The sequence below is a fragment of the Coregonus lavaretus genome (genome assembly GCF_964263955.1).
Source record: "Coregonus lavaretus genome assembly, contig: HAP1_SCAFFOLD_48, whole genome shotgun sequence".
NCBI lineage: Eukaryota > Metazoa > Chordata > Actinopteri > Salmoniformes > Salmonidae > Coregonus > Coregonus lavaretus.
Genome location: NW_028163311.1, coordinates 107,496 through 126,238, shown reverse-complemented (window position 1 = coordinate 126,238; position 18,743 = coordinate 107,496). Strand labels below are relative to the sequence as shown.

General features: G+C 46.4%; 1 long non-coding RNA gene across 1 annotated transcript; it reads right to left on the bottom strand.

The window, feature by feature from the left end:
* Positions 1–862: 862 nt before the first annotated feature.
* On the bottom strand, positions 863–18,102 carry LOC311118308. Its single transcript, XR_014611796.1, has 3 exons — positions 18,023–18,102; positions 8,280–8,510; positions 863–2,830 (listed from the first exon to the last, which is right to left on the bottom strand). It is a non-coding gene; the product is annotated as an uncharacterized lncRNA (long non-coding RNA).
* Positions 18,103–18,743: the final 641 nt, after the last annotated feature.

Here is an 18,743-nt window from a genome sequence, read left to right as displayed (position 1 = left end):
TAAGTTCATTAGAGTTACCAGCCTCAGAAATTGCAGTTCAAGTCACAGGCACATCTCAACATCAACTGTGCAGAGGGGACTGTGTGAATCAGGCCTTCATGATCGAATTGCTGCAAAGAAACCACTACTAAAGGACACCAATAAGAAGAAGAGACCTGCTTGGGCCAAGAAACACGAGCAAGGGACATTAGACCGGTGGAAATCTGTCCTTTGGTCCGGAGTCCAAATTTGAGATTTTTGGTTTCAACCGCCATGTCTTTGTGAGACGCGGTGTGGGTGAACGGATGATCTCTGCATGTGTAGTTCCCACCGTAAAGCATGGAGGAGGAGGTGTTATGGTGTGGGGGTGCTTTGCTGGTGACACTGATATATTTAGAATTCAAGGCACACTTAACCAGCATGGTTACCACAGCATTCTGCAGCGATACGCCATCCCATCTGGTTTGGGCTTAGTGGGACTATCATTTGTTTTTCAACAGGACAATGACCCAACACACCTCCAGGCTGTGTAAGGGCTATTTTACCAAGAAGGAGTGATAGAGTGCTGCGTCAGATGACCTGGCCTCCACAATCCCCCGCAGAGTGAAGGAAAAGCAGCCAACAAGTGCTCAGCATATGTGGGAATATGCGAAAAGCATTCCAGGTGAAGCTGGTTGAGAGAATGCCAAGAGTGTGCAAAGCTGTCATCAAGGCAAAGGGTGGCTATTTGAAGAATCTCAAATATAAAATATTTTTTTGATTTGTTTAACAGTTTTTTGATTACTACATGATTCCATATGTGTTATTTCATATTTTTGATGTCTTCACTATTATTCTACAATGTAAAATTTTTAAAAAAATAAAGAAAAACCCTTGAATGAGTAGGTGTGTCCAAACTTTTGACTGGTACTGTATATGGGGTGTCAGTTTAGTGTCAAAGTTTTTCAACCCATTACATCTATTAATATGCATTCTAGAGAATACTGGTGGCTAGCAAATGGGCTTGTCCCCATGGTGATGGGTAGAGGTGTAGTGACATGTTTTGAGTTGATAAATAGAAATATACAATAATTTGAATCCCATAAATTAATGGCAGATCAATTAAGTTGGCTTGAGTGCAAATATCCAAAAACATTCATTATCAATGACTAAATTAACAAATCTATTTTTGTTATAAACACATGAATACTGAAAAAATACATAAAACGCAACACTTTCAAAGATTTTGCTGAGTTACAGCTCATAAAAGGAAATCAAGTCATGGGAAATTGAAACATGGGACCAACACTTTACATGTCGCGTTTATATTTTTGTTTAGTGTCGAGGTTTCAAAGCCTGTTCATCGTTAAACAAAGTTGTTTAATAGCAAAAATAATCCACCCACAAACTAAAAGGAGAAAACTGATCATCACACCATCTCTATCTGATACATGTCTACTAACTCATTCCCACAGAGAACTGCAGAGGGAAGCAGTAACCACCCAGTCAACCATCACGCAGGTTATTCAACACTAAGGGCAAATCCAAGGTCATCTCAATATCATTACAGTAGAAGATAACAAAACACACCAAAACTGACCAGGTGAACACTGATCAGTAAAGTAAAGAGAGGCTAACATAATAATAATAATAATATGCCATTTAGCAGACGCTTTAATCCAAAGCAATTTACAGTCATGCGTGCATACATTTTTGTGTATGGGTGGTCCCGGGGATCGAACCCACTACCTTGGCGTTACAAGCGCCGTGCTCTACCAGCTGAGCTACAGAGGACCACATTATATAACTCTCCCTTTCCTCTGCACAGTTCTCTCACAGTGAGAAACAATAGGATTACAATAGAGTGTTATGCTTTCTTAACGTTATCAAATTCACTGTTCCCACTTCCTTTCTGAGGTGAGAATGAAGTGACTTTAATCTTAACTGGTCTGAGATAACTGATGAGGCTTCTCTCCTTTATGTATACGTTGGTGTGTTTTTAAGTTTCTCTGGTGAGAAAAACTCTTTCCACAGTCAGAGCAGGAGTAAGGCTTCTCTCCTTTATGCATCCATTGGTGTCTTCTTAAATTAGTCAATTGAGAGAAACTCGCCCCACAGTCAGAGCAGTAGTAAGGCTTCTCTCCTTTATGTATCCGTTGGTGTCTTCTTAAATTGCTTAATTGAGAGAAACTCGACCCACAGTCAGAGCAGCAGTGAGGCTTCTCTCCTGTGTGTGTTCTCTGATGAGATTTTAGCTCAGTTGATGTTTTAAAGCCTTTCTCACAGTCAGAGCAGGAGTAAGGCTTCTCTCCTTTATGTATACGTTGGTGTGTTTTTAAGTTGCCCTGTTGAGAAAAACCCTTCCCACATTCAGAGCAGGAGTAAGGCTTCTTTCCTGTATGTATTTGTTGGTGACATTTTAAGGTATCCAATCGGGAGAAACTCTCCCCACAGTCAGAGCAGGAGTAAGGCTTCTCTCCTGTGTGTCTTCGCTGGTGAGATTTTAGCTCAGTTGATGTTTTAAAGCATTTACCACATTCAAAGCAGGAGTAAGGCTTCTCTCCTGTATGTATTCGGTGGTGACATTTTAAGGTATCCAATCGGGAGAATCTCCCCCCACAGTCAGAGCAGGAGTAAGGCTTCTCTCCAGTGTGCACTCTCTGATGAACTGTCAGAGCCTGTGATGTTGTGAAGCTCTTCCCACAGTCAGTACAGGAATACAGATTCTCTCCTGTGTGTATTTTCTGGTGTATTTTTAGCTGTGATAGAATTGGGAAAATCTCCTCACAATGTGGGCAGTGGTGAGAGCTCTTAGCTCTGTGATCTTCCTGCTGTTGCTCTCTGGATGTAGAGAATGTCTCAACATGGTCTCCTGTGTGAACAACATCAGAAGTACAACTCAGTTGGTGTGATATAGTTAAATTATTTTGTAATTTTTTTAAGCCCTTTTTAAATTAGCAGTTTTCACAAAGTGCTGTACAGAAACCCAGCCTAAAACCCCAAAGAGCAAGCAATGCCGAGGGAAAAGCACAGTGGCTAAAACTCAGTAGAAAGGCAGGAACCTTGGAAGAAACCTAGAGAGGAACCAGGCTCCGAGGGGTGGCCAGTCCTCTTCTGGCTGTACCGGGTGACATATGTATTCATATGTGACCAACCGGCTCGAATTTATGTAGCAAAATTTGGAAATTGTGTATTTTACATTGGATAAATGTAGAGACTCGGAGCTAGAAAATGGTATATCATACACTACAGTTGAGGAACAATGGGAAAGTACTTCTGCTTTGAAAGCTGATAAACTTGTATCCTCACTTTTGAGAAAATGGCCTTTGAATGCTAGTTAGCACCCAAGCGCGTTGGCTGGCTTGCTAGCTACTTCCAGACACGAATGAGAGAACAGCTTGCTCTGACCATTTTACTCGCCCCCAGCAGAGCTGGTTAGGCTGTTTTTATGTTATCCAAATCAAGTTTTATTGTGTTGGTGACTCTGTTGCTGCTGGCAACAATTTACATTTTGTCTACTTTTACTGACACCATTTTCAACGGGTGTTGAGCGTTTGTAAATTCTGCGCTCTGGCACACTCAGACGAGAGTGCTCTGAAATCGGAGTAGATACCCAGAACGAATTTACCAGCTACGTCTATCAATAGTTGTCGCAGTGACATCCTGAACATTCTATTGAAATGGTTACTTGCATAGTGGAGTCTTTTAGTTAAGACATGTAGCTAAACAATGAACCATAATCCCAACTCATGACGTTACTACCCTGCATTAATCTGCAGGTAGCTAACCAACCAGGTTCAACGTTAGCTAGCTAACATTAGGCTATAATTAGCAAAGCAAATTGTTCTGAGATATGAATAATAATAATAATAATATTACTACACAGATCATACACATAACGTTAACTAGTGAGCCAGCCAGCTAACGTTAGCTAGCAAGCTAACAGTACCTTTAACTTGAAATGAAAATGACTTTCTGACAAAATTAGAAATATCTGAAAATGTAGCTAGCTAGACTATTTTATACATAGATGGACGCTTCTCCCTGATGCCATGGTTGCCTTTAGTTTGAAGATGTAATCAGGAGACAGGGGTTTTCTCCATCTCTTTAGCTATCATACTCTAATTCCACTGATTTCAAAACTCGGTCCTCCAGAAAGTGGAGAGTAACACTTATGCAGTTCCACTGCTGCAATATATATTTTTTAAAGCCGCGTTAGACAGGATTACCTACACATACTGACTAGCTCAAATAGACAGAAGCGTGCTACATGGCAGACCAATCCGAACTCATCCCTCAGCATGTCCAGCCCACTCATTATCTCAGCCAATCATGGCTAGCGGGAAGGTTACTTTTTTTTTTTTTCTGTAGCTAAACCAACAGGGCTCGTAATTTCTCCATTTTATTTTATAATTTTTAATGTAATTTTATTCGTATTTACAGATGGCATACAAGTTTGTTATTAAGGCACATGACATTTCACATGTTCCAGAAGGAATTTCTGCCAATGGCTCTCCTGTGAAGTAGCGACGCGCGACATACGGCTAGTTTCCTGAAACGAGTCACATTTCAGTAGACTGTCCAATACAAAAGGGGAATACAACTATTCTAAAAGTGGGTAACAGTCAGGGTTGGGTTCAATTCCATTTAAAATTCAGAAAGTAAACGAAATTCCAATTCCAAATTTTTCCTCATTGAAAAGCACTGAAGAGAATTGCAATTTCAGTTTATTTCCTAAAGTATCTGGTAACACCAACCCTGGTAACAGTGGAAGTCAAGAAGGGGGCAAAAGGAGTGAAAATGATGAGCCATATCATCCTCCACTCACTATCACAAGGGTTAGTAACTACACAGACTCATTTCATAGAACTTTAAAAAACACTGGCAGTTTGTCTACTTCACTTCTTTAGTCTACTCTCTGATCACTCCAGATAGCCCAGTTGTTCAGGGATGTGTGATGTCAGAATTACAGAATTCCACCTAGCAATAGACTGGGTCATAACTCATGAAGGTCTAACTTATGAAGATAACATAGCAGTGCATTCGGAAAGTATTCAGACCCCTTCACTTTTTCCACATTTTGTTACGTTACAGCCTTATTCTAAAATGGATTAAATATGTTTTTCCTCATCAATCTAAAAACACAATAACCCATAATGACAAAGCGAAAACAGGGTTTTAGAAATATTTGCAAATGTATTAAAAAAAAATATATATATAAAAAAAACTTATTTACATAAGTATTCAGACCCTTTGCTATGAGACTCTAAATAGAGCTCAGGTGCATCATGTTTCCATTGATCATCCTTGAGATGTTTATCCAACTTGATTGGACTCCAGCTGTGGTAAATTCAATTGATTGGACATGATTTGGAAAGGCACACACCTGTCTATATAAGGTCCCACAGTTGACAGTGCATGTCAGAGCAAAAACCAAGCCATGAGGTCGAAGGAATTATCCGTGGAGCTCCGAGACAGGATTGTGGGGAAGTGTATCCAAAAATGTCTGCAGCATTGAAGGTCGTCCCCAAGAACACACTGGCTTCCATCATTCTTAAATGGAATTAGTTTGGAAATAACAATACTCTTCCTAGAGCTGGCCGCCCGGCCAAATTGAGCAATCGGGACAGAAGGGCCTTGGTCAGGGAGGTGACCAAGAACCCGATGGTCACTCTGACAGAGCTCCAGAGTTCCTCTGTGGAGGTGGGAGAACCTTCCAGAAGGACAACCATCTCTGCAGCACTCCACCAATCAGGCCTTTATGGTAGAGTGGCCAGACGGAAGCCACTCCTCAGTAAAAGGCACATGACAGCCCGCATGGAGTTTGCCAAAAGGCACCTACAGTGAAGGAAAAAAGTATTTGATCCCCTGCTGATTTTGTACATTTGCCCACTGACAAAGACATGATCAGTCTATAATTTGAATGGTAGGTTTATTTGAACAGTGAGAGACAGAATAACAAAAAAATCCAGAAAAACGCATGTCAAAAATGTTATGAATTGATTTGCATTTAAATGAGGGAAATAAGTATTGACCCCTCTGCAAAACATGACTTAGTACTTGGTGGCAAAACCCTTGTTGGCAATCACAGAGGTCAGACGCTTCTTGTAGTTGGCCACCAGGTTTGCACACATCTCAGGAGGGATTTTGTTCCACTCCTCTTTGCAGATCTTTAAGTCATTAAGGTTGCGAGCCTGACGTTTGGCAACTCGAACCTTCAGCTTCCTCCACAGATTTTCTATGGGATTAAGGTCTGGAGACTGGCTAGGCCACTCCAGGACCTTAATGTGCTTCTTCTTGAGCCACTCCTTTGTTGCCTTGGCCATGTGTTTTGGGTCATTGTCATGCTGGAATACCCATCCACGACACATTTTCAATGCCCTGGCTGAGGGAAGGAGGTTCTCACCCAAGATTTGACGGTACATGGCCCCGTCCATCGTCCCTTCGATGCGGTGAAGTTGTCCTGTCCCCTTAGCAGAAAAACACCCCCAAAGCATAATGTTTCCACCTCCATGTTTGACGGTGGGGATGGTGTTCTTGGGGTCATAGGCAGCATTCCTCCTCCTCCAAACACGGCGAGTTGAGTTGATGTCAAAGAGCTCGATTTCGGTCTCATCTGACCACAACACCCAGTTCTCCTCTGAATCATTCAGATGTTCATTGGCAAACTTCAGACGGCCCTGTATATGTGCTTTCTTGAGCAGGGGGACCTTGCGGGCGCTGCAAGATTTCAGTCCTTCACGGCGTAGTATGTTACCAATTGTTTTCTTGGTGACTATGGTCCCAGCTGCCTTGAGATCATTGACAAGATCCTCCCGTGTAGTTCTGGGCTGATTCCTCACCGTTCTCATGATCATTGCAACTCCACGAGGTGAGATCTTGCGTGGAGCCCCAGGCCGAGGGAGATTGACAGTTCTTTTGTGTTTCTTCCATTTGCGAATAATCGCACCAACTGTTGTCACCTTCTCACCAAGCTGGTTGGCGATGGTCTTGTAGCCCATTCCAGCCTTGTGTAGGTCTACAATCTTGTCCCTGACATCCTTGGAGAGCTCTTTGGTCTTGGCCATGGTGGAGAGTTTGGAATCTGATTGATTGATTGCTTCTGTGGACAGGTGTCTTTTATACAGGTAACAAGCTGAGATTAGGAGCATTCCCTTTAAGAGTGTGCTCCTAATCTCAGCTCGTTACCTGTATAAAAAGACACCTGGGAGCCAGAAATCTTTCTGATTGAGAGGGGGTCAAATACTTATTTCCCTCATTAAAATGCAAATCAATTTATAACATTTTTGACATGCGTTTTTCTGGATTTTTTTGTTGTTATTCTGTCTCTCACTGTTCAAATAAACCTACCATTACAATTATAGACTGATCATTTCTTTGTCAGTGGGAAAACATACAAAATCAGCAGGGGATCAAATACTTTTTTCCCCTCACTGTAAAGGACTCTAAGACCATGAGAAATAAGATTTTCTGGTCTGATGAAACCAAGTTTGAACTCTTTGGCCTGAATGCCAAGTGTCACATCCGGAGGAAACCAGGCACCGCTCATCACCTGGCCAATACCATCCCTACGGTGAAGCATGGTGGTGGCAGCATCATGCTGTGGGGATGTTTTTCAGCGGCAGGGACTGGGAGACTAGTCAGGATCGAGGGAAAAATGATCGGAGCAAAGCACAGAGGTCCTTGATAAAAACCTGCCCCAGAGCATTTAGGACCTCAGACTGGGGGCAAAGGTTCACCTTCCAACAGGACAACGACCCTAAGCACACAGCCAATACAATGCAGGAGTGGCTTCGGGACAAGTCTCTGAATGTCCTTGAGTGGCACAGCCAGAGCCCGGAATTGAACCCGATCGAACATCTCTGTAGAGACCTGAAAATGACTGTGCAGCAACGCTCCCCATCCAACCTGACAGAGCTTGAGAGGATCTGCAGAGAAGAATGGGAGAAACTCCCCAAATACAGGTGTGCCAAGCTTGTAGCCTCATACCCAAGAAGACTCGATGCTGTAATCGCTGCCAAAGGTGCTTCAACAAAGTACTGAGTGAAGGGTCTGAATACTTATGTACATGTAAATTGCAGTTCTCTTTTTTTTTTTTATACATTCGCAAAAAAAAAAAAGTGGGGTTATTGTGTGTCGATTGATGAAAAAACAACCATTTAATCCATTTTAGAATAAGTCTGTAACGTAACAATATGTGGAAAAAGTGAAGGGGTCTGAATACTTTTCTGCTCTTACTCCTGGGTCATAACTTATGGAGGTCTAACTTATGAAGATAAGTACAGGTTCTATCTAGAAGTTACCATGACAAACAGATTTACCAATCTCCTCCTCCTCCTCTTCATCTTTAATGATGACGTTCAGCTCCAGTGTTTGACTGCAGTCTTCCAGCTTCACTGATGCCATCTCTGGATCCTGTGGTGCAAACTGGGCTCCACTGTCACAATCAGGACCCAGTGACTGTAGGTTTGGACTCAGTGTGGAAGGAGAGAGGCTGGCTGGGTTTGTCCTCACTGTTGATGTTACAGGCCTCAGACTTAATCCTAGTCGTCCTGTAGTAATAAAGAGAAATGGACACAAAGAGTTATTGTCTTGACAGTTCTGGAACATTCTTTATTCTCTATAAATATATTATATGTTTTATTGTTCAATTATCTCATTTCAACAGATCACGTAGCTAAGCATCGACAACAAAAACATTCATTGACAGACAAAGTACAGGCTTTAAATTAGGCTACACAATGTAAGTGCACTTAACCTATAGTAGATTTCCTAAATTCACATAAATGCTTAAATCACTCAAAAACCATTTAGTACAAGGTTACAGTTTGTTTTAGGCTGCACTATGTACTATTTTCCTGAATAACCTTGTCTTCCCTGTATTATTTCACTCACAAAAACCAATTGTATTTCCCGTTCACACCATAGTATGAATTATCATGGGTCGTACAGAGAGAGGCAAATCAAATTCAAGGACTTTTTCAAGCACTAATATTTATTTTCAAGGACAATCAATTGGTAATAGTTCCTATTATGCAATTGTTTCTAGTCGCCACCAGATGGCAGTATATCGCCACAACCTCATGGGGGGGGGGGGGGGGGGGGGGGGTAGTATTCATCAGTACCTTACAAGTTCAACTCAATAACTACTTATTTACTTATTTACTTTTATGTGGCTCTTCAGGGCCGATTCACCCTCTCTCACAATGTCAAGTCTGGCACCTATTTTTTTTTGCACCTTACACGGTGTGGGTTGGTGGGGTCCAGTGATGTATTGGCAAAAAAAAGGTGGGAAAACTATACTGAACAAAAATATATACGCAAAACGTAAAGTGTTGGTCCCATGTTTCATGAGCTGAAATAAAAGATCCCATAAATGTTCCATACATTTTTTTAAAGGCAGGATTTAATCTACATTTGCCCGGCATTTTAGCTATGGGATGTGACGCTTGGCGGCGCCTAATCAGTCAGTTCTGTACCTGCCTTGCTGAGTAGCAGTGTGGGTAGAATGAGCGAGCTCGCCTGGCAACCACAGCACGAAACACGATGTGATAAAATAAATGTGTGAGTAAGATATGGCTAAAATGTTACACCCTCAGTTAAACTAATAATGTATGACTAATGAGTATACTAGAGCTTAGAGAATTAATCAAATGTGTTTATATCCCAGCAACAGAGTATAGACTGGTTCCCAGAACACACAGGGAGGGGGAGTGGAAGGCTGGCAGGATATTGTGAGAATGTGATAACTGAAGGCTGCAGCCTGCCTGAGCAAGGAGTAGTGTGTGTGTGTGTGTGTGTGTGTGTGTGTGTGTGTGAGACATGATGGTCAGGAGAGCAGTTTTCCAGTGGAAAACTACAGCCCGCCTAAAGAGGGGAGGGATTTATTTCTCTGACGTGTGCATATAAAAATATTGTACGGCCATTTTGTTTTAGAACGTTCTCATGAATAAAGCCTGATGATTGTATGCTGGGCTGCTTGGTCTGATTATTAGAGATTTACAACCTCTGGGATACAGACTGAGTAATAAGTTCATTTTTGAAACATTGGGATAGAAATTCACGTAACAACGAGGAAATAAAACTCGGTAGTCTGCTTGGAAGTTAATTCAAGACCAATACATTTTTCATAAACATATTTGATCATTCTCTGTTCTCCCCTCATTTTAATTCAAGTACATTTCAAGTACCAACTTGAGAAAAATGTCTGATTTTAAAGGTATTCCAGTACATGAATTTCAGAGTGCCTAATTCAAGTACTTTAAGCACCTTGTGCGAACCCTGAATTATAGATAAAGATAGAAACTGAACGTGTCTGAATATTACTACACACGTAGAAAACTGATAATCATTACATTCAGCTTCAAAACAGTAGGTCGACCGTGACATTGTCTCTCTCTCTAATGCGGCACTACCTGCACTGAAGTCCGTTGATGCAGACCTAATGGTATCATGGCGGTCCGCAAACAAAACGTCTAAGGAGCATTCCGCCACCTACTGTTCTGGAGTGTGCGATCAATCATGGTCTGCCTAATTCTGTACTACTAAGAAAATAAACCAAGAAATCCCTACTAACTTCTACCACACCCCCCCCCAAAAAACCCTCTCACACCCCCAATAAACTATCTATAGACCCCTCGCTGTGTTTGCAAACATTGGAGTCTGTATCATGCTGAGACAATCCACCCTTAAGTTATCCAGGTCATCAAAAACCATGCCGACAGTAACATCTGTTAACCCCAACAACTCTGCTGCAATTTACAAGATAACCTTCAACCTGGCATTTCTGCTTTACACAATCTGAGTTGTTGATAACCTTACCAATGAAAGCTGTTAAGTAAATGTTATTCACTATTAAAGTATCCTTTGTCACAGCACATTTATGGGCGCAAGATTTCTGAACAGGCCTCGTAACCATGTCAGAAATAGTAGAAGGACCCGTTCTGACAGTAGATCCTCTTACTACGGGACCAGCCATGGAAGCTCGATCCGTCTGACAGTAGGTCCTCTTACTACGGGACCAGCCATGGAAGCTCCATCCGTCTGACAGTAGGTCCTCTTACTACGGGACCAGCCATGGAAGCTCCATCCGTCTGACAGTAGATCCTCTTACTACGGGACCAGCCATGGAAGCTCGATCCGTCTGACAGTAGGTCCTCTTACTACGGGACCAGCCATGGAAGCTCCATCCGTCTGACAGTAGATCCTCTTACTACGGGACCAGCCATGGAAGCTCCATCCGTCTGACAGTAGGTCCCCTTACTACAGGACCAGCCATGGAAGCTCCACCCGTCTGACAGTAGATCCCCTTACTACGGGACCAGCCATGGAAGCTCCATCCGTTCTGACAGTAGATCCTCATACTACGGGACCAGCCATGGAAGCTCCACCCGTCTGACAGTAGATCGACCAGCCATGGAAGCTCAACCCGTCTGACAGTAGGTCCTCTTACTACGGGACCAGCCACGGAAGCTCCACCCGTCTGACAGTAGGTCCTCTTACTACGGGACCAGCCATGGAAGCTCTACCCGTCTGACAGTAGATCCTCTTACTACGGGACCAGCCATGGAAGCTCCACCCGTCTGACAGTAGGTCCTCTTACTACGGGACCAGCCATGGAAGCTCCACCCGTCTGGCAGTAGGACCTCTTACTACAGGACCAGACATGGAAGCTCTACCCGTCTGACAGTAGGTCCCCTTACTACGGGACCAGCCATGGAAGCTCCATCCGTCTGACAGTAGGTCCCCTTACTACGGGACCAGCCATGGAAGCTCCATCCGTCTGACAGTAGGTCCCCTTACTACGGGACCAGCCATGGAAGCTCCATCCGTCTGACAGTAGGTCCCCTTACTACGGGACCAGCCATGGAAGCTCCATCCGTCTGACAGTAGGTCCCCTTACTACGGGACCAGCCATGGAAGCTCCATCCGTCTGACAGTAGGTCCCCTTACTACGGGACCAGCCATGGAAGCTCCATCCGTCTGACAGTAGGTCCCCTTACTACGGGACCAGCCATGGAAGCTCCATCCGTCTGACAGTAGGTCCTCTTACTACGGGACCAGCCATGGAAGCTCCATCCGTCTGACAGTAGGTCCTCTTACTACGGGACCAGCCATGGAAGCTCCACCCGTCTGACAGTAGGTCCTCTTACTACGGGACCACCCATGGAAGCTCCACCCGTCTGACAGTAGGACCTCTTACTACGGGACCAGCCATGGAAGCTCCATCCGTCTGACAGTAGATCCTCTTACTACGGGACCAGCCATGGAAGCTCCATCCGTCTGACAGTAGGTCCTCTTACTACGGGACCAGCCATGGAAGCTCCACCCGTCTGACAGTAGGTCCTCTTACTACGGGACCAGCCATGGAAGCTCCACCCGTCTGACAGTAGGTCCCCTTACTACGGGACCAGCCATGGAAGCTCCACCCGTCTGACAGTAGGACCTCTTACTACGGGACCAGCCATGGAAGCTCCATCCGTCTGACAGTAGGTCCTCTTACTACGGGACCAGCCATGGAAGCTCCATCCGTCTGACAGTAGGTCCCCTTACTACGGGACCAGCCATGGAAGCTCCATCCGTCTGACAGTAGGTCCCCTTACTACGGGACCAGCCATGGAAGCTCCATCCGTCTGACAGTAGAACCCCTTACTACGGGACCAGCCATGGAAGCTCCATCCGTCTGACAGTAGGTCCTCTTACTACGGGACCAGCCATGGAAGCTCCACCCGTCTGACAGTAGATCTTCTTACTACGGGACCAGCCATGGAAGCTCCATCCGTCTGACAGTAGGTCCTCTTACTACGGGACCAGCCATGGAAGCTCCACCCGTCTGACAGTAGGTCCTCTTACTACGGGACCAGCCATGGAAGCTCCACCCGTCTGACAGTAGGTCCCCTTATTACGGGACCAGCCATGGAAGCTCCACCCGTCTGACAGTAGGTCCCCTTACTACGGGACCAGCCATGGAAGCTCCATCCGTCTGACAGTAGGTCCCCTTACTACGGGACCAGCCATGGAAGCTCCATCCGTCTGACAGTAGGTCCTCTTACTACGGGACCAGCCATGGAAGCTCCACCCGTCTGACAGTAGGTCCTCTTACTACGGGACCAGCCATGGAAGCTCCATCCGTCTGACAGTAGAACCCCTTACTACGGGACCAGCCATGGAAGCTCCATCCGTCTGACAGTAGGTCCTCTTACTACGGGACCAGCCATGGAAGCTCCACCCGTCTGACAGTAGATCCTCTTACTACGGGACCAGCCATGGAAGCTCCATCCGTCTGACAGTAGGTCCTCTTACTACGGGACCAGCCATGGAAGCTCCACCCGTCTGACGGTAGGTCCCCTTATTACGGGACCAGCCATGGAAGCTCCACCCGTCTGACGGTAGGTCCCCTTATTACGGGACCAGCCATGGAAGCTCCATCCGTCTGACGGTAGGTCCCCTTACTACGGGACCAGCCATGGAAGCTCCATCCGTCTGACGGTAGATCCTCTTACTACGGGACCAGCCATGGAAGCTCCATCCGTCTGACGGTAGATCCTCTTACTACGGGACCAGCCATGGAAGCTCCACCCGTCTGACAGTAGGTCCCCTTATTACGGGACCAGCCATGGAAGCTCCACCCGTCTGACAGTAGGTCCCCTTACTACGGGACCAGCCATGGAAGCTCCATCCGTCTGACAGTAGGTCCCCTTACTACGGGACCAGCCATGGAAGCTCCATCCGTCTGACAGTAGGTCCCCTTACTACGGGACCAGCCATGGAAGCTCCATCCGTCTGACAGTAGGTCCCCTTACTACGGGACCAGCCATGGAAGCTCCATCCGTCTGGCAGTAGGTCCTCTTACTACGGGGTCAGCCATGGAAGCTCCATCCGTCTGGCAGTAGGTCCTCTTACTACGGGACCAGCCATGGAAGCTCTACCCGTCTGGCAGTAGATCCTCTTACTACGGGACCAGCCATGGAAGCTCCATCCGTCTGACAGTAGGTCCTCTTACTACGGGAGCAGACATGGAAGCTCTACCCGTCTGACAGTAGGTCCCCTTACTACGGGACCAGCCATGGAAGCTCCTTCCGTCTGACAGTAGGTCCCCTTACTACGGGACCAGCCATGGAAGCTCCATCCGTCTGACAGTAGGTCCCCTTACTACGGGACCAGCCATGGAAGCTCCATCCGTCTGACAGTAGGTCCCCTTACTACGGGACCAGCCATGGAAGCTCCATCCGTCTGACAGTAGGTCCCCTTACTACGGGACCAGCCATGGAAGCTCCATCCGTCTGACAGTAGGTCCTCTTACTACGGGACCAGCCATGGAAGCTCCATCCGTCTGACAGTAGGTCCTCTTACTACGGGACCAGCCATGGAAGCTCCACCCGTCTGACAGTAGGTCCCCTTACTACGGGACCAGCCATGGAAGCTCCACCCGTCTGACAGTAGGTCCCCTTACTACGGGACCAGCCATGGAAGCTCCACCCGTCTGACAGTAGGACCCCTTACTACGGGACCAGCCATGGAAGCTCCATCCGTCTGACAGTAGATCCTCTTACTACGGGACCAGCCATGGAAGCTCCATCCGTCTGACAGTAGGTCCTCTTACTACGGGACCAGCCATGGAAGCTCCACCCGTCTGACAGTAGGTCCTCTTACTACGGGACCAGCCATGGAAGCTCCACCCGTCTGACAGTAGGTCCCCTTACTACGGGACCAGCCATGGAAGCTCCACCCGTCTGACAGTAGGACCTCTTACTACGGGACCAGCCATGGAAGCTCCACCCGTCTGACAGTAGGACCTCTTACTACGGGACCAGCCATGGAAGCTCCATCCGTCTGACAGTAGGTCCCCTTATTACGGGACCAGCCATGGAAGCTCCATCCGTCTGACAGTAGGTCCCCTTACTACGGGACCAGCCATGGAAGCTCCATCCGTCTGACAGTAGGTCCCCTTACTACGGGACCAGCCATGGAAGCTCCATCCGTCTGACAGTAGGTCCCCTTACTACGGGACCAGCCATGGAAGCTCCATCCGTCTGACAGTAGGTCCCCTTACTACGGGGTCAGCCATGGAAGCTCCATCCGTCTGACAGTAGGTCCCCTTACTACGGGGTCAGCCATGGAAGCTCCATCCGTCTGACAGTAGGTCCTCTTACTACGGGACCAGCCATGGAAGCTCCACCCGTCTGACAGTAGGTCCCCTTACTACGGGACCAGCCATGGAAGCTCCACCCGTCTGACAGTAGGACCTCTTACTACGGGACCAGCCATGGAAGCTCCATCCGTCTGACAGTAGATCCTCTTACTACGGGACCAGCCATGGAAGCTCCATCCGTCTGACAGTAGGTCCTCTTACTACGGGACCAGCCATGGAAGCTCCACCCGTCTGACAGTAGGACCTCTTACTACGGGACCAGCCATGGAAGCTCCATCCGTCTGACAGTAGGTCCTCTTACTACGGGACCAGCCATGGAAGCTCCATCCGTCTGACAGTAGGTCCACTTACTACGGGACCAGCCATGGAAGCTCCATCCGTCTGACAGTAGGTCCTCTTACTACGGGACCAGCCATGGAAGCTCCATCCGTCTGACAGTAGGTCCACTTACTACGGGACCAGCCATGGAAGCTCCATCCGTCTGACAGTAGGTCCCCTTACTACGGGACCAGCCATGGAAGCTCCATCCGTCTGACAGTAGGTCCTCTTACTACGGGACCAGCCATGGAAGCTCCACCCGTCTGACAGTAGGTCCCCTTACTACGGGACCAGCCATGGAAGCTCCATCCGTCTGACAGTAGGTCCCCTTACTACGGGACCAGCCATGGAAGCTCCATCCGTCTGACAGTAGGTCCTCTTACTACGGGACCAGCCATGGAAGCTCCACCCGTTCTGACAGTAGATCCTCTTACTACGGGACCAGCCATGGAAGCTCCATCCGTCTGACAGTAGGTCCTCTTACTACGGGACCAGCCATGGAAGCTCCACCCGTCTGACAGTAGGTCCTCTTACTACGGGACCAGCCATGGAAGCTCCATCCGTCTGACAGTAGGTCCCCTTACTACGGGACCAGCCATGGAAGCTCCATCCGTCTGACAGTAGGTCCTCTTACTACGGGACCAGCCATGGAAGCTACATCCGTCTGACAGTAGGTCCTCTTACTACGGGACCAGCCATGGAAGCTACATCCGTCTGACAGTAGGTCCTCTTACTACGGGACCAGCCATGGAAGCTACATCCGTCTGACAGTAGGTCCTCTTACTACGGGACCAGCCATGGAAGCTACATCCGTCTGACAGTAGGTCCTCTTACTACGGGACCAGCCATGGAAGCTACATCCGTCTGACAGTAGGTCCACTTACTACGGGACCAGCCATGGAAGCTCCATCCGTCTGACAGTAGGTCCTCTTACTACGGGACCAGCCATGGAAGCTCCATCCGTCTGACAGTAGGTCCACCAGTCTGTCTTCCAGCCTCTGCATATGATACATCATGACGGATTCTATATCTCTGAGTCTCTCTAGCCTCTCTCTGCACCTGGCATCCACCAAATGCTTCCCTGTGCCCCCCCCCCCCCCCAAACACTTAACCATCACATTGCTCCAACATTCACTGTAATAATGTTCCCCACAACACTTGGCACATCTTTTCACTGAACAGCTACACGTCCCATTCTTTGGCATTGAAACCGCTGTAATGGGGCTACAACAAATTCTCTGACATTGAAGCTAAGGAATCCTATTCTGTACTTTTCCAGGCAAAAACCTTCTCAAACCTCAGCAGCACTGATGAGCTTTCGTTTCTTTGACCCGCTTTCCAACTGATCAACCTTTAGGCTTCAACCACTCGGCATCATTTCACATTTTATTTAATATCATCCATTAACATAGATATTGGGACCCCAGAGATTACTCCCCTCAATTTAGCATAAGTCCAGTGTCATGGCTGCTGAGCTTCTTCCCATTAAGATTTTCCATTTGAAGAATCTTCCCTCGCTGAACCTGACTAGCAATCTACCATTTCCAATGAACAGGGTCAGTTTAACATCACAACTATTTCTTTACCGCCTTGGTTAATCAGATTGGGTGTAAATGAGGCCCTGTGGTCTCGTCAAACACCATCACATTACTCTTGCTCCCTACCTTGGCCCTCTTTAGACTTTCTATACTCGATGCACTCCTGCTTCCAGTATCATTCTCTCTCTTCTTCCGATGTCTTTCCACTACAGACCATTCAAATTCCAGGCCCTCCTCCTCCTCCCGTTCCATATCATCAGAACTGTCACCCACATTGTTCGCGTTCCAGCACAGCTGTTGCTTCTCAAAACGTTCTCCACTTCCAAGGAAGGGCAGAGTGTCTGCAGGTTTTAGTTTTTTTCCCCTTTCAATTAAAACCTAGACCATCAGGTGAGGGGAGTTCCTTACTAATTAGTGACCTTAATTCATTAATCAAGTACATTAGGTGGAGGAAAAACACTGCAGACACTCGACCCTCCTTGGAATGAGTTCGAGACGTGCTCTGATTGGTCCGCATTACTCGCCGCCATTCCATGCTATCGGCCTCTCTCTCCCAAAATGGCGAAAGATCGCTTCAGTTAACACAGCCTCACGTCGCCGTTTCACCATGAGCAAACTCCTAGAAAGACCACAGAAGCCGTTGACGCCGCCATTTCACTAGTATCGGACGAAACATCCTGATCTCGCGAACTTATATTAACGAAACAGAATGTATGTAAAATCGCGAGATCAGGATGGTTCGTACGAGGCTATTTACCAGCTCACAAACAACATTTGACCCAAAACCAATAATATGTAAAAAATGAACGCAAATCTCAAATTGATTCTTCATTTAATAACCTTGACAAAATAATCTACATTCACTCAGACGAACCCAAAGTCCAGCTATGTGACTTGTAAAATCGTTTTTAAATCACGTTGTTCACTCACTCGGTTTGACCCCAAAAAGAACATATAACACCTTTACCAAACGTGATAATACCTTGACGGATTTGTTACCTAGTATATTATGATATGTTCTTTCGATATTAGAAAGTTTAAACGTGCTATTACATACCTGTAATAATACATTTGAAACGGACACAAACGCTATCGACATGGCAACACAGATCTGTCGTTTTCTTCAGTCTGAAGAATGGGGCGCGCCAACCCGGAACTTCCTGTTCCCCCACTACCACAGTGCGACAGCGTCCTCTATTGGACTGATGGACTAACTACTTATGATTATTATTGTTCTCTGGTATACTGACGTTTACACCAATGTAATAATAATAATAATAATATGCCATTTAGCAGACGCTTTTATCCAAAGCGACTTACAGTCATTCGTGCATACATTTTTGTGTATGGGTGGTCCCGGGGATCGAACCCACTACCTTGGCGTTATAAGCGCCGTGCTCTACCAGCTGAGCTACAGAGGACCACAATGTGATGTGTCTGCCGCCACCTACTGTACGGTTAGTAAACTGGAGAAAAAAATAAATGTCCATTGCGGAAAAGGGGAGGGGGTACAACGACATCAAACAAAATACCAAAATAGATCAATAAAAACTTCCCTTCAGTCACAGTCCAATCCAAATCACATCCCTACACAGTCTCATGGGCCTCGGGGGGGGATACATCTTCAGTCAGTATTCCCTGCAATGCTTCCACTGTTAATTCCTGAAAACCCCAAAACCTTTCAGCCCTACATACAATTATGTCCAGCTTCTTGACTTCTTGTTCTTTTGGGCAGTACAATGAATCACCTGCGCAAAAAACGCCACAACATCCACCTT